This window comes from Pan troglodytes, chromosome 2 (genome assembly GCF_028858775.2).
Source record: "Pan troglodytes isolate AG18354 chromosome 2, NHGRI_mPanTro3-v2.0_pri, whole genome shotgun sequence".
NCBI classification, from domain to species: domain Eukaryota; kingdom Metazoa; phylum Chordata; class Mammalia; order Primates; family Hominidae; genus Pan; species Pan troglodytes.
In genome coordinates, this window is record NC_086015.1 from 51477213 (window position 1) to 51489508 (window position 12296).

The following is a 12296-nucleotide window of genomic DNA, read 5'->3' on the forward strand; positions in this document are numbered from 1 at the left end:
CCAGAGAAATTAAGCAAGAACCTTCTCACTGCCTCATTTACCCTTTCTCTCCAGGCATCTCAACTGGACGGGAAGTAGTAAAATTATTTCTGTTCCTAGATGACATGATCTTACATGTAGAAAACCCTAAAGATTACACACACACACAGCTAATAAATGAATTCAACAAAGTTGTAGGATGCAAAATGAACATGCAAAAATCAGTTGCATTTCTATTGTTCACTGACAGTGAACAATCTAAAAACAAAATTAGGAAAACATTCCATTTATAATAGCATCAAAAAGAATAAAATACTTAGGAATAAATTTAAGCAAGGGAGACAAAAGACATAAACTGAAACATTGCTGAAACAAATTAAAGACGTAAAATAAAGGGAAAGAAATCCCACTTTCCCACTTTCATGGATTGGAAGATGATATTCTTTTTTTTTTTTCTTTTTTTTAGACAGAGTCTTGCTCTGTCACCCAGGCTGGAGTGCAGTGGCACAATCTCGGTTCACTGCAATCTCCGCCTCCCAGGTTCAAGCGATTCTCCTGTATCAGCCTCCTGAGTAACTGGGATTACAGGTGTATGCCACCACACCTGGCTAATTTTTGTATTGTTAGTAGAGACAGGGTTTCACCATGTTGGCCAGGCTGGGAGGACAATATTCTTTAAATGACAACGTTATCCAAAGCTATCTACAAATGCAATCCATATCAAAATGCAATGCAATCCCTATCAAAATTCTAACAGCTGGCCAGGCACGGTGGCCCATGCCTGTAAACCCAGCACTTTGGGAGGTCAAGTGGGGAGGACTGCTTGAGCCCTGGAGTCCTCAAGACCAGCCTGGGCAACACAGTGAGACTCCATCTCTACAAAAAATTTTTTAATTAGCCAGGCACAGTAGTACATTCCTGTAGTCCCACCTACTTAGCAGGCTGAGGTGGGAGGATCACTTGAGCCTGGGAGCTCAAGGCTGTAGTGAGCAGTGACTGCACCAATGCATTCCAGCCTAGGTGACAGAGCAAGACTCCGTCTCAAAAAAAAAAAAAAAAGAATATTGTCTTCCAATCCATGAACGTCGGATTTCTTTCCATTTACTTGTAAAAAAAAAACAACAAAAAAAAGCTGGGTGCAGTGGCCCACGCCTGTAATCCCACCACTTTGGGAGGCCAAGGCAGGTGGGTCATGAGGTCAAGAGATTGAGACCATCTTGGCCAACATGGTGAAACCCCGTCTCTACTAAAAATACAAAAATTAGCTGGGTGTGGTGGCAGGTGCCTGTAATATCAACTACTCAGGAGGGTGAGGCAGGAGAATCGCTTGAACCCAGGAGGTGGAGTTTGCAGTGAGCCAAGATCGCGTCACTGCACTCCAGCCTGACAACAGTGAGACTGTCTTAAAAAACAAAAAAAAAAAAAAAAAAAGAAAGAAATTCTCCCCATTACTTTGTCCAAAGAAAAAAGTGGGAACCCTGAATAGCCAAAACAAACTTGAAAAACAAGAACTAAGTTGGAGGACTCACACTTCCTGATTTCAAAACTTACTATAAAGCTACAGTAAGCAAAACAATGTGGTACTGGCATAAGGTCAGACATATAAAACAATAGAGAGCCCAGATCTTCTGTAGTTCATCAGTATGATACCTGGGTGTTTCACACACATGTGAGATGAGTCATTCTCGAACCTTGTTATGATGTCAGCACTACCCATCTAACCTGAAAAAAAGAAAAGAAGAAGAAAAAAGAACCCAAAAATAAACTCTCACAAATATAATCAACTGATTTTTGACAAAGGTGCCATGACCAGTCACTGGGGAAAGGACAGTCTCTTCAACAAATGCTACTGGGAAAACTGGATAGTTACATGTAAAAGTGAAGTTGGACTCTTATACACAAAAATTAACTCAAAATAGATCAAATAAATGAAAAAAGAAGAGCTAAAACTGTAAAGCCCTTAGAAGAAAATATAAGAAAAAGATCTTCATGATGCTGAGTTTAGCAAGGATTGAAAAGTATAGGCAACAAAAGAAAAAAATTGATAAACTGGAATTCATAAAAATTAAAAACTTTTGGCCGGGCGTGGTGGCTCACGCCTTAATCCTAGCACTTTGGGAAGCCAAGGCAAGCGGACTGCTTGAGCTCAGAAGTTCGAGACCAGCCTGGACAACATGGCAAGACCCCATATCTTAAAAAAAAATAAATACAAAAAAAATTAGCCAGGCATGGTGGTGTGCACCTGTAGTTTCAGCTACTTGAGAGGCTGAGGTGGGAGGACTGCTTGAGTCCAGGAAGTGGAGGCTGCAATGAGCCAACATTGTAGCACTGCACTCCACCCTGAGTGACTGAGGGAGACTCTGTCTTAAAAAAGAAAAAAAAAAAAGTTAAAAATTATGCAAATCACACAATAAAGAGAGTGAAATGCTAACCAACAGAATGGGAGAAACTATTCACAAATCATATATCTAACAAGGGTTTAATATCCAGAATTTGTAAAGAATTCCTACAACTCAACAATAACAACAAAATAACAGTTAATAACTCAAAGTGAGAAAAGGACTTGAATGAACATTTCTCTAAAGAAGATATACAGGCTCGGTGGGGTGGCTCATGCCTGTAATCCCACCACTTTGGAAGGCTGAGGTGCATGGGTCACTTGAGCTCAGGAGTTCAAGGCCAGCCTAGGCAACATGGTGAAACCCCATCTCCACAAAAAATATGAATATAAGCCAGGCATGGGGGCACATGCCTGCAGTCCCAGCTACTTGGAAGACTGAGGTGGGAGGATCACTTGGGACCAGAGGCTTGAGGCTGCAGTCAACTGTGATTGCGCCACTGCAGTCTGGGCAACAGAGCAAGAAGACCCCGTCTCAAAAAAAAGAAAAAGAAAAAAAAAACCCAAACAACAACAAAAAAGAAGATATACAAATGGCCAATCAACATATGAAAAATTGCTCAACATCAATATTCCTTAGAAAATACAAATTGAAATCACAATGAGATACCAATTCCCACCCACTGGCCCTTGGGTACATGTGCGCAACATACAGGTTTGTTACATATGCATACATGTGCCATGTTGGTGTGCTGCACCCATTAACTCGTCATTTACATTAGGTTTATCTCCTAATGCTATCCCTCCCCCCTCCCCCCATCCCCCGGCAGGCCCTGGTGAGTGATGTTCCCATGTCCAGGTGTTCTCATTGTTCAATTCCCACCTATGAGTGAGAACATGCGGTGTTTGGTTTTCTGTCCTTGCGATAGTTTGCTCAGAATGATGGTTTCCAGCTTCATCCATGTACCTATAAAGGACATGAACTCACCCTTTTTTATGGCTGCATAGTATTCCATGGTGTATATGTGCCACATTTTCTTAATCCAGTCTATCACTGATGGACATTTGGGTTGGTTCCAAGTCTTTGCTATTGTGAATAGTGCCGTAATAAACATACGTGTGCATGTGCCTTTATAGCAGCATGATTTATAATCCTTTGGGTATATGCCCAGTAATGGGATGGCTGGGTCAAATGGTATTTCTAGTTCTAGATCCTTGAGGAATCACCACACTGTCTTCCACAATGGTTGAACTAGTTTACAGTCCCACCAACAGTGTAAAAGGGTTCCTATTTCTCCACATCCTCTCCAGCACCTGTTGTTTCCTGACTTTTTAATGATCCCCATTCTAACTGGTGTGAGGGTATCTCATTGTGGTTTTGATTTGCATTTCTCTGATGGCCAGTGACGATGAGCATTTTTTCATGTGTCTGTTGGCTGCATAAATGTCTTCTTTTGAGAAGAGTCTGTTCATATCCTTCACCCACTTTTTGATGGGGTTGTTTGATTTTTTTCTTGTAAATCTGTTTAAGTTCTTTGTAGATTCTGGATATTAGCCCTTTGTCAGATGGGTAGATTGTAAAAATTTTCTCCCACTCTGTAGGTTGCCTGTTCAGTCTGATGGTAGTTTCTTTTGCTGTGTAGAAGCTCTTTAGTTTAATTAGATCCCATTTGTCAATTTTGGCTTTTGTTGCCATTGCTTTTGGTGTTTTAGTCATGAAGTCCTTGCCCATGCCTATGGCCTGAATGGTATTGCCTAGGTTTTCTTCTAGGGTTTTTATGGTTTTAGGTCTAACATTTAAGTCTTTAATCCATCTTGAATTGATTTTTGTATAAGGTGTAAGGAAGGGATCCAGTTTCAGCTTTCTACATATGGCTCCTGGATCGATAGTTTCTATGTAGAATAATGAAAACATTCTGGAAATGGATAGTGATGATGGTTGCATAACAATGTGAATACATTTAATGTCACTAAATAGTACACTTAAAAATGGTTAAAATGGGCCAGGCGCGTTGGCTCACACCTGCAATCCCAGCACTTGGGGATGCCAAGGTGGGCAGATCACTTGAGGTCAGGAGTTCAAGACCAGCCTGGCCAACATGGTGAAACCCCATCTCTACAAAAAATACAAAAATTAGCCGGGTGTGGTGGCACATGCCTGTAGTCCCAGCTACTTGGTAAGCTGAGACAGAAGAATCGCTTGAACCCGGGAGGCAAAGGTTGCAGTGAGCAGAGATCGCACCATTGCATTCCAGCTTGAGTGACAAGGAGACTCCGTCTCAAAAAAAAAATCACCAAATAATTTTTGTTTGTTTGTTTTGAGAGTCTTGTTCGGTCACCCAGGCTGGAGTGCTGTGACACGATCCTGGCTCACTGCAACCTTTACCTCTGGGTCCAAACAATTCTTCCTCAGCTTCCCAAGTAGCTAGAATTACAGGTGCGTGCCACCATGACCCTGCTAATTTTTGTATTTTTAGTACAGGCAAGGTTTCACCATGTTGGCCAAGCTGGTCTTGAACTTCTGACCTCAAGTGATCCACCCACCTTGGCCTCCCAAAGTGCTGGGATTACAGGCATGAGCCACTGCACCCAGCCACCAAATAATTTTAAAAGTATAATGAGAAGAGGCTTGCCTGCCACCATGTAAGACACGCCTTTGCTCCTCTTTCACCTTCTGCCATGATTGTGAGGCCTCCCCAGCCATGTGGAACTTATATTCATTGCTCAACAAGGAAGAGACCTGCAAGGCTATTACCCTGGGCAGTTGGCAAGACTCCATTTTGATCATAGTGCAAAGAGAGCTCTCAGATTGGAACAAGAAATTAGCCACAGATTCACTGAATCCTTGACCTCTTAGTTCACTGCCACAGCTCTACTATTGTGAAGAGAGAAGCGGCTTTGAAAGAAATGCTTTTAAATTAAAATAACCAAGGCATTCGAACAAAATATCGTTTGGCATTCTTAGGTAACTCTTTTAGACTAATGTAATGGTAGCAAAACTACTTTTAAGTGTGTATACAGATGGCTCTAATCCTAAAATATTTACATGCTGCAAATTATTTTCAGATTAAGTTGGTCAGCTTACAACAGGGGATCAAGAGCTAGCCTTAAGAGAACTTGTTTTTTACCCCATTACCAGTCTTATTGCTGATGCTGGCAAACCATCATACATTTAGGCCAATGGTTATATGCAGGCTCAGGTAAGAAGATTACTGCATCTGCTCAGTAAGTGCATCACCGTTGGGAAAAATAAAAAAGAACCTAGGGGACATAGCCAATGAGGAAGAAGACTGGCACTAGAGACCCTAAAGGGGCTTGGGATGGAGAAACCCAGGTATAGCATAGGGCTATAGTGAGATGTGGGACTGGTAAAAAGGATTAAGTGAACATCTGTACACATGAGTTAACACCCTTATCTGGGCAAGAAGAAAGCCTGACAACTAGGCATCAGCTCCTCAGGCAGAAAGCTAAAGGGTCTTCTCTAAGGACAGGAAAGGATCCCAAAGAAAAGAACCTTGGCGGGGCGCAGTGGCTCACGCCTATAATCCCAACACTTTGGGAGGCCGAGGCAGGCAGATCACCGGAGGTCAGGAGTTCAAGACTAGCCTGGCCAACATGGTGAAATCCCATCTACTAAAAGTACAAAAATTACTTTTTTGTGGTGGCAGGTGCCTGTAATCCCAGCTACTTGGGAGGCTGAGGCAGGAGAGTCGCTTGAACCCAGGGGGGCGAAGGTTGCAGTGAGCCGAGATCGCACCACTGCACTCCAGCCTGGGCGACAAGAGCAAGACTCTGTCTCAAGAAAAAAACAAAAAAACCTTACCAGTTCCCCAGCATACTAGTGGGCTCCCTCCTCATTTACCCCAAAGTAACACCTATCAATTAATAAACTTCTCCCCCCAAAAAAAAGTACAATGAGGATTAAAGGATATAGATGAAACAAGAGTGTCCCCAAGTTAATGACTAAGTGACAGACATAACTGAGTGATAGGTACACAAGGGCTTATTGCTCTCTATTTGGATGTATATTTGAGTTTTACTATAATAAATATTAAAAAACAAACAAGTCTTCAAAATGTGCAAAGCTTTTCAAGAATTTATCCCCTTACAAATTTTAGCAAAAATGAGTACAGAAGAGGAGGCAGGGAAAGGCAAGGCTCAGAGGGATTCAACAGTATAAAAAATAAAAGAAAATAAGAATAAGAACAAAGATTTGGCTATAAGAATACAATCACAGTAATATTTAGAACGGGAAGGAAATGTGTTATGTATTTTATAGTAAAACCTGAGACAAAGAGCAGAAACCATTAAAAACAATCTAGACGATTAAAACACTTAAGCACAAGCCGGAAGACCCTGGATACAAACCTGACTCTGAGCTTCCTAGTGGCCAAGGCAGAGAGAGGAAAACATCAACATAGTTCTAGTATACTTAGACGTATACTACAGGCGCATGCCACCACACCTGGCTAACTTTTGTATTTATAGTGGAGACGGGGTTTCACACATGTTGGTCAGGCTGGTCTCGAACTCCTGACCTCAGGTGATCCACCCGCCTCAGCCTCCCAAAGTGCTGAGATTACAGGCATGAGCCACTGCGCCTGGCCAACACCTTGTATATTTTATGCTTTCTGAAAATGCTAAATATCAAATAAGCCACTGGTTCCCAAATGTTTTGATCATGAATGCCCAACAACAAAAATTCAAGTATATGCTCCCAATACATGTACACTTACATATAAATTATATATGTACTACAGTGATAATACAGTGTACATTATAAAGTACATAATAAAAATTATTATGGTGGTTCATGCCTGTAATCCCAGCACTTTGGGAGGTTAAGGTGGGTGGATCACTTGAGGCCAGGAGTTTGAGACCAGCCTAACCAATATGGTGAAACCCCATCTCTACTAAAAATACAAAATTAGCCAGGTGTGGTGGTGCACAGCTGTAATCCCAGCTACTCGGGAGGCTGAGGCAGGAGACCAAGATTGCAGTAAACCAAGATAGCATCAATGCACTCCAGTCTGGGCAACAGATTGAGTGAGACTTCATCTCAAAAAAATAATAATAATAATTAAATGAAGCTGAAATAAACAGGAAAATTAGTTTTATTTTTTTCCTGAGATCCACGTGCATCTTTATGCTTACATACCAACTTTGGACCCCACTGCAAAGCTTCCTTATGATTTAGCATCCCTGCAACCATTCTAGGTTAGTGCCCTTGATTGCTTAAGCAGAAACTGTCAAATGGCAGTGGTCAAATTGCTGTCACTTTCTTGCTGAGTTCCACCATCCCCACACTCGAGTCAGTGACGCTGGCTTCCTCCCACCACCCCTACCACCTTCTTCCACTACCCTTACCTGCCAATGAGCAACAGAAAAGACTGTGGGCTGCGTGCAGTGGCTCACGCCTGTAATCCCAGCACTTTGGGAGGCCGAGGCGGGCGGATCACCTGAGATCGGGAGTCTGAGACCAGCCTGACCAATAGGGAGAAACCTCGCCTCTACTAAAAATACAAAATTAGCCAGGCGTGGTAGTGCATGCCTGTAATCCCAGCTACTCAGGAGGCTGAGGCAGGAGAATCGCTTGAACCTGGGAGGCGGAGGTTGCAGTGAGCTGAGATCACGCCATTGCACTCCAGCCTGGGCAAGAAGAGCGAAACTCCATCTCAAAAAAAAAAAAAAAAAAAAAAAAAACAGACTGTGGAAGCAGGTACAAGAACAGCATAAAAGGATGGACTCTTTTGTCAGCCAAATCTCAGTTTGCACACAACACACTCCGTCTCAAATTCGCTAGGTGACCCAGGGCCAGTCAAATAACTTTTCTAAAACTCTCCGTAAAGGGGGTGATAACAGTGTTATCTCACCTGGTTATTATGAAAAGTAAGTGAGATAAGCTAATATTACAGTATCTAGGACACTGCCTAAACAGCACAAGTGCTCGATATCACCCAGAATTATTACTCTGAGTGGCAAAAGACGACACCTGAACCTTGTTTCTTTAGCCAACTCAGTAAGGTAGCAAGTTCTAACGGAAGGAGCTCAGGTGGCAGAGGTGTGGCAGACCTGGTTTGAAGGATGATCCACTGACCTTGTAAGAACCCAGCTTCTCTATGAGGAGTCCTCTCATCTGTTCAACGGGGGTGATGACACAAACTGTATATGAAGTACCTGTCAGAGCCGGTAAAACACTGGCAACCACCAATGGTGAGAGTAAGCAAACAGCACATGAACCTGTCATTCCAGGATCCCTGAGGCACATTCACATGCATGGCTAGATTCTGAGAGAGAAAACATCCCTAAAGTCTACCACCAAATGTTAATATACATACCTGCAGTGAAGCCCACAGGCACACTTTTTCTTTCCTTTTTTAGTTTAATTTCTGAATCGCATATGCCTCCATTTTTCTAGTAATAAACTTGTAGTAAACTTTTTACCCACCTAATGACAGTGACTGAGGGAACGGGGGAAGGGCCCCAAACCAGTGATTATAAAGTCCATGGAGATCTCTAGAGAGGGGGTGTTTTTGCCGCAACAGCAAAAGAAAAGAGAGAGCATTCAAGCCAGGCGCGGTGGCTCACGCCTGTAATCCCAGCACTTTGGGAGGCCGAAGCGGGCGGATCATGAGGTCAGGAGATAGAGACCATCCTGGCTAACACGGTGAAACCCCGTCTCTACTAAAAATACAAAAAAGTAGCCGGGCATGGTGGCGGGCGCCCGTAGTCCCAGCTACTTGGGAGGCTGAGGCAGGAGAATCGCTTGAACCCGGCAGGCGGAGGGTGCAGTGAGCCGAGATGGCGCCACTGCACTCCAGCCTGGGCGACAGAGCGAGACTCCATCTCAAAAAAAAAAGAAAGAAAGAAAAGAGAGAGCATTCAAACATCAGATCAGTTCATAATAAATTTAAAAAGCCTAATTCTTTCCATTTCAATTTATGACCAAAAGAATAAATATGGAAATATATTTATACAGTGTTAAATATATTTATATAGTGTTTTTTACATCATGTGCTCAGTGGGAATACTGCAAATGTGTAAAGCACCTAAAATGTAAACTATATTAACACACATTTTAAAAGATACAGGTCTTGGCCGGGCACGGTGGCTCACGCCTGTAATACCAACACTTTGGGAGGCCAAGGCTTGTATAATGCTTGAGCCCAGGAGTTAAAGACCAGCCTGGGCAACACAGCAAGACCCCCATCTCTACAAAAAATACAAAAATTAGCCGGGCGTGGTGGCACGCACCTGCTGTCCCAGCTACTGGGGAGGCTGAGGTGGGAGGATCACCTGAGCCCAGGAAATCAAGGCTGCAGTGAGCCGAGATCGCGCCACTGCACTCCAGCCTGGGAGACAGAGTGAGACCCTGTCTCCAAACAAACAAAAAACAAGTCTTTAGGCATCACTGAGGAACACCTAAAATGGATACAACACTAACTAGACACCCTCGACCCTGACTCCCTAATAAAAGCGTCAGTCTTTTGCTCAATATCCTGACCTGACAGCAAACCAATAAAGACACGGCATAACCAAACTCCACAAATTTTTGGCCAAATAAAAGAAACACACGCAACGCTAACATTAAACCTTTTCTATGGCCGCTTCACGATAAGTATTACAAAATCCCCAGAAAGAGTTTATTCACCTAGCTCCGACTGTCGCCATACAAGGTGGAGCAGTGAGTGACCCGAACCAGGGGCTGACCCCTGCCAGAGCCCCCACAGCGACTCACTGCCCCCCCCCCACCCCCTCCGCATTCCCATCTGCACAACTTTCTGTGATTCAAACAGTCCGGAGCCAGGGCTCCCTACAACTAACGCTATCGTGACATTATAAGCCGGTTAAATACTGAGGTCATAAACCCACTCAGAAGTAAACAGAAGCAACATTAGTGAGCAAAGTTGATGTTTAAGCAATACGGAAAACTAGAAACCAAGCAAAACCAGCAAAGCAACTAGCGTTGTCTCTCAATAAGATCTTCCAAAAGAGGCAAAGTGGAGAACCTGCTCTCCCCCGCACTCCGGAAAACCCAGACAGCACCAAAGCAGGTTCTACAACAGCTGCCCGGAGCAACTAGGCCAGGGGATGCGACGCCGCGCATCTCCCCCCGTCACACCAGGGGCTCGCGGAGGTCTGGTGGGGACGCGGAGCTCCAGGGGCCGGCCGGTGCAGGGACACGGCCGGGTTGGGGGTGGGGACGCGCGGCCCTGCCTCCTTGCCGGCCTGCGGTCTCCAGGGCCGGCCCGCACGGCTGCTGGACAGCGCCATGCCCACGCACCCCCGCCCCTAGCGGCCCCCATTCCGGAACTCCCAGCTCCACGCGGCTGGGGTCGAGCTGGGGCCCGCGGGCAGGCGCCCTGAGCACCCGCGTGACGGTACCTGTGGTGGCAGCAGCTCCCAAGCTGCGGCGGCGGCGGCGGCGGCGGCGGCGGCGGCGGCGGCGGCGACGGCGACGGGGGCGGCAGCAGGGGCGGAGCGCGGCGTGCGCGCTCTCGGCCCGCAGTCCGGTGCGTGGCGCCCTCCCTCTCCCTCCTGGCCGCCGGGTGCCCGCCCCTTCACCTCTCACCTCCTACCTTTACCCTCCCGCCCCGCCGCCCTCCGCACGTGCGCCCAGCAGCGTGCGCATGCGTAGTCGAACCACATTCGCGTCTCCCGTTCGCCCTCTAGTGGACACCGGAGGGAAGTATGGACGGCCGGGCCGGGCCGGGCCGGGCCGGGCCGGGCGGAGCGTGAAGCCGGGTTAGGGCCCGCCGGGTTAGGGCCCACCGGCCCTCATCGGTCATCAAGAACTTGCAGAAAGCCGGGCACGGTGGCTCGCGGTTGTAATCCCAACACTGTGGGAGTCCAAGGCGCGAAGATCGCTTGAGCCGAGGAGTTAGAGACCAACTTGGGCAACGTAGGAGACCTCCGTCTCCACAAGTAAAATTAATTAGCCGGCTGTGGTGGCGCGCACCTGTGGTCCCAGCTACTCAGGAGGCTGAGGTAGGAGGATCACCTGAGCCCGGGAGGTCGAGGCTACAGTGAGACAAAAAACAAAAAACCCATCCTGCACAAGATGCTCATGTTCCCTGTTTTATAATGGCAAAAAATTAGAAGCACCTGGGCCGAGATACACTGCAAATGCAGATGAGAAGAATAAATAATGTCCATAAAACTAGTTTCCCTATAGACATTTAAAAGCATAAGTTGACATTTAACCATTTTCCACAGGGAACAGGTATTTGTTATAATAGCAACAGCTAAGTTCACTGTTTACTAGGTGTCAGTTGCGGAGCTGGTATTGTACATGTCCTCGCATTTGGCCCTCCTGAAAATCCGAGGTAGGCCTTGTTACAGGGCCTCACAGAAGGGGAAGGGGAGGCTGCCTCCCCCCGAGGGAAACACAGGTCCCCACCTGCCCAGCTCTGGCCCAACTAGAGACGCTGCCCGGACCACTCTGGGGGGACTTTGATCATGCTACTGCATGCCCTTGCTGTACCCAGGTCTTGTGTCAGAGGTAAGCCTCCCCTCAGCCCCTGCCTACTGCCCGAGACACCCGCACCCACCCCAGGGCTACCTGGATAAGGCAGGCCCTGTACCTGCCCTCAAAGGCACCAGCAAACTTCTCTGGGAGTTCCAGAAAGTGCAGATCTAGTCACCAATGCAAGGCAGAAATTAGAGGTGGCCCTTCTGACCGCACCAGCCCCCTGACCCACTACACATTCTTCAGATACCTCCTCCTAAAACCCAGTTCCCACCGGACTCTGGCCTCCCTCCTTGCCCACCACACTATTGTCACAATGAAAGTAACAATGGGGACAGTGGGCCTTGGCCCAAAGTGACTTTCAGGGTTATGACATTTTCAGCATTGTCTTTTGGCTTAATATGGGAATTTTGATCCTATAAAGAAAGTATTCGCTGGGTGCGGTGGCTCACGCCTGTAATCCCAGCACTTTGGGAGGCCAGCACGGGCAGATCATGAGGTCAGGAGATC

General features: G+C 46.1%; 1 protein-coding gene and 1 non-coding gene across 9 annotated transcripts in view; one reads left to right on the plus strand and one right to left on the minus strand.

Moving 5' to 3' along the window:
- SCAP (SREBF chaperone) overlaps window positions 1-10872 on the minus strand; it is a 64958-nt gene extending 54086 nt beyond the window's left edge. For 5 of the 8 annotated variants that reach the window (XR_010155184.1, XR_010155183.1, XM_054681752.2 and 2 more), the window contains exon 1: window positions 10703-10872. The gene's annotated coding sequence lies outside the window, so the exon portion shown is untranslated. Of the gene's footprint in view, window positions 1-1629; window positions 1892-10702 lie in introns of those variants that run through there. The other 3 variants (XM_063805678.1, XM_063805677.1, XM_063805679.1) reach the window with 2 other exon arrangements.
- LOC112208875 (small nucleolar RNA U13) lies at window positions 1603-1702 on the plus strand. The gene has a single exon (XR_002943425.1). It is a non-coding gene; the product is annotated as a small nucleolar RNA U13 (small nucleolar RNA).
- Window positions 10873-12296: the final 1424 nt, after the last annotated feature.